Source organism: Teleopsis dalmanni, chromosome 2 (genome assembly GCF_002237135.1).
Source record: "Teleopsis dalmanni isolate 2A chromosome 2, ASM223713v2, whole genome shotgun sequence".
NCBI classification, from domain to species: Eukaryota; Metazoa; Arthropoda; class Insecta; order Diptera; family Diopsidae; genus Teleopsis; species Teleopsis dalmanni.
Genome location: NC_051847.1, coordinates 119,988,734 through 119,993,558, shown reverse-complemented (window position 1 = coordinate 119,993,558; position 4,825 = coordinate 119,988,734).

Here is a 4,825-nt window from a genome sequence, read left to right as displayed (position 1 = left end):
AGACACCTTTTTTTTCCAAAATTATAGGTTTTTTTTCCAAATAGGTTTACAAATTTTTGAACAGGTAAAAGAAAGAATTTCCTTATGTAGTTGTAGTTGTAATTTAATCAGGAAATGTGTGAAGCAGGTAAAAATGTATTACAATACAAATATGCAGTGTGGATGGAATGGGTACTTTGGTAGTTGAAGGAAATCGTTATATTTTTTCTTATTTAAATGCAGTGTGGATGGAATGGTTACTTTGGTATTTGAAGGAAATTGTTATCATATTTCTTATTTATATCTATTCTTAAGCAGAGAAAAGTGAACTATGCAAGTATATTTCATAGGCATCTAAGATATGAAATGAGCGTTTTGAGGAACTGTAAGATTAATGTTGTAAAGAATTCCCAGAATTCTAAATATATTAAAAATCAATTATTTTAATAATACGCAAAGCATTTTCAGCGTCGGGTCGGGTACTGTTTTATATCAAATCAGTACAGTATTTCAAAAGAAATAAAAAATATAAAATATATAAATATTTTTTTAAAAAATCTTTAAAGAAAGTGATGCGTATAACTCTGATTGAAAGTTTACCATATAAGTAATGTAAGGAACTGTAAGATTAATGTTATTGAGAATTCCAAGAATTCTAATTATATTAAAAATCAATTAGTTTGAAACTCTGTAAAAAGAATTTCGTTGTTTTGGAAATAATTTTGGTTATTAGTTTTATAATAAAAAAGACTTGTGGATTTTCTTTTATTCGTATCTTTTTAGCTGTGAACCAAAGTATATACCACTTCATTCAGAATTCCCTTGAAAATTGCAACTATTAAAAAATTAAAGCCTTTAATTTCTATTTAGTAAGCAGCAGAAAAGAATTTCCACTTACCTAATAAATTTTTTTTCACTTTTGCTAGGCTCAATCGAATTTTACAACCATTCACCGCATTTAACATTCCAAAGCGACGAAGGACACTTTGTACCGTCGTGGTATTTGAATCGTTCGCACTTAAATGCTCTTGCAAATTGTGACGCAGAGCGCCTCACTTATACTTTCCTTATTCTTCAATTGAACCACCGTCAATGTGGTGCGTGCAGCAGAACAAAAATAAACCACAACTTCTAAACAACCCGTTTCAGTTTATCAAACTTGTCACAAAATTGGTCAAAACACAAGTCAATAAGTTAATAGTTATTATTGCAACAAAACTGTAGGCAGTGCGCTGTTGGTGCGAGTTGTATATACCAAAAGGATTTTTTTCCTTTTTTCTGAGCCTTTGCGCAAATCGTGCACTGTGGTCGGTATACTATTCGGCGACCCTCGTATTCACTCTGGCTTGTGTATTTATTTTTATGAGTATTTCTTATGGTTTACAGTTCTGAATTAATTGTTCACTTTTTAATTAATGTTGCGCGTTTTTTCGCATACAGTTTATTTGTTACTTTTTATTTATTGTAAATAAAAAAATCGTATTGCCTGCGTTCCTCTTTGCACACTTCTTGTGACTTTTATGCCTTGTTTTATTTTTTTTTCTTAGTTCAATGAAATTTCACCCGAACACAGTGAAAAATTCAATCGAATCTTTCGCATTTATTTGACGCGTGAAACCAAAATTTTCATAGAAAATTTTTTGGCTTTTACACACAATAAATTATTAACTAATTACAAAGCGTTTAATGTGCTTTTAGTCAAATTTTTTCTGTTGAAATTGCCCCAAAATTAAACACAATATAAGATCTTCCGCAAAATCTTTCTGAAGCACTTGCACGAATACAAACACAAAAACGAAAATGTCCGATGTTCGAAAAATTGACGGTCGAATTTTCGAATGATAACAGAGTTGCACTATAAAGTAACTAAAAAAAGTATACATGTTAAGCATGTATAATAAATGAATAATAGTCGTGTAATATGTTTATACTGCATTCAAGCGAGTTTTGTTTCTATTTTAAGCTGCCAATTGTTTTTGTTTTTTCAATGCAAACCAAATATTTTTGACAGCTAAAATTAAAAATAAAACTATAGAGTGAATTCAATATTAGACTTTAGTATATCTTACGTTAGTCACTTATTTTCCTTTGGACAGTTTAGCGAACTTACAGTTTAGATAAATAAGAAAACAAACAAAAATCAATTTTTTTTTATTCAAAATTAAAGTTTCGATATGATTTCTTAGCATTCTAATGAACTGAAGAAATATATATATAAAATAAAAATGGCTTTTAGTTGAACATTTTTCAAATTTGTGTTGGTTCGCACCTTAATTGCTTCGATGTGTTTATCATAATTTAAACCAAACATCACAATATACTCACCCAATTGTTGTTGCTTACAATGCAAAATGAAATGAGCTGATAATCTTAATTTTCATTTTGCATTGAAAACAACAACAATTGTGATGTGACTGCAATCACGTATTACACCCCTTAAGCACGTATTACACACCAAAAATTATTATCAAAAATCTTTTTCGTCGCTTGCTATTATACATCAAACTAGTGGACATTATTTTGACTAGCCCCAGCAAAAAACAACAAATATATGTACATTAAAATAAATTAAAATAAAATCATCCGTGCATTACAACGATGTTTTCGCTTTCATTTCTTAAAACAAATGAAATTTTGTAGGCCGACAAAAATCCGATTCTATAAGAAAAAACATGAGCAAGTTTGAGGAAAAATCCAAATTTTTTGATTTCCATCAATACTTTTTTTAAAAATTCGAATATTACTAATACATAAAGAAATTTCGTATTTCACAAAAAAATGTGAGAAAAAATTTTCATGTGTACATACACGTTTAAAGAGGTGGGTGCTTTGTTTTTCTCTGTGGCGTATTTAAAATAAAGTGGACTAGCTTGATATGTATTAGAAAGCGACGACAAGCATTTTTGATAATTTTTGGTGTGTAATACGCGCTTTAGAAACTTAAAAATAAGTTTGCGCTTATCTTACACATCTTTGCATAGAGCCTATATGACTTTTATACAACAAATTTGCTTATATGCTTATCGAGATAAACCCGAAAATAAGTTAAGTACGATAGCCTAATTACTGTGTTATATCAAATCTGTACAGATATTTCAAATAATATTTTTTAAGAATTATAATCTAAATGAACTTATAAACCATACACGTACTTTCTTAAAATATCTTTTTTTAAGAAAGTGATACGCATAATTTTGTTTGTATAGTCTTGAGTGTTTCTAAATAGTATAAGAAAAAATTTAACAACGAAATATTTAGGAAAAAAGACATCCAAAATAATATTTAAAAACTGATTTAATCAACTAACATGATATTAATTGTTAACTTTATAATAATGTAATTCCATGAGTTCATTAAGGTTCTATGAAACGTCAACGTGTAGAAATACTGTTTTATGTAATAAATCATATTTATTGAAATATAAAAAATGATAAAAATCAAGCATTTTATTTTATAGTCAAATTCTTTTTATTGTTTTTGATTTTATAATCAAATCATTGCAATAAGTTTTTTGCAAATAATTTTAAAAATTATCTTTCATTTTGTATTAAATTTTTATAGAGAATGAAGTGTCTTCGATCAATTCACAAAAAAGTTCATCTGCAATCTGCGCCTATTCAAGCGGGATCAGTCTTTTAAATTTAACTTATAAGGTTCTGTCAAATGTATCATGAAAAAGATTAAAGTCAACAATCAACTTTAGGCTTCATACCCGACAAATTCATCATACCATAGACCAGATATTCAGATTAATTCAAATCCTGGAAAAGACCCAAGAAAAAATATTGTCGAACACACTATCTATTTTGAAGACACGTTTGACACTATGACTGAAAGCACTTTTTATGCTGCTATGTCTGAATTTGGGATCACAACTAAGCTTATACAGCAACATATTTTGCAACTAGGTGGATTTTTTGTAACAAACAAATTTATTGAGCGTCTTGGGTCTCATGCCACTGTTGACAACTATAAGTTCGAACTATTTATTTAGAAATTAGCGAGAATTATAAAAATGACGACAGCCTAGAGATTCAATGAAGAATCACTCTTGACAATTTATAAATTATTCGTTTCTTCTATGATTAAGTTATAATTACATTCTCAAACTTTGAATTTAAATTGCTTTTACTTAACGGTTTATTAAATACATAATCAATCATATTCATCATAACTGACTAGATAACGTTATGCAATTTATTTCCAACTGTGTTTTAATATAAAACAAAGCTATAAAGTCTTATTTCCTTATATATTATTTATTTTTAAATAAAAACTGGTTTTGAACTTCTTTCATTAATTAAAGTTTTAACAATTGAAAAAGAATGACGAATGTACTGAACCGAAATAAATAAATAAATTTATTCAGTTTGGTTTAGTTTTTCACTTTAGCTGTAATAACCGTTTTTTGGTTCCGGTTGAGATATCATGATATCAAAAAAAAAAAAAATTATTATATAATAATTATATATATAATAATATAATTCATTTTTTTTTCAACATATAGTTATTTATAGATATTATATAAATTCACAAATTTTTTTCAACACGTAGACGATACTTAATATAAGGTATTGAATATTATTACTTTATGTTTTAATCTTAAATATTTTATTCACTAAAGCCTATTTAAATTCATTATATATATTTACATATACATACTTGATAAATTGAATAAATTATATTTTTGGATTTAAAAATTTTTCCACTGTAACAAAAATTAATATCTCATATTTATTAAATATATTTATATACACTTGATAAATAAAATTTTTGGATTTAAAAACTTCTCCAAAATGACAAAAAAATTAATATGTTGTCATTGAAGAAAATTGTAATTATTTTA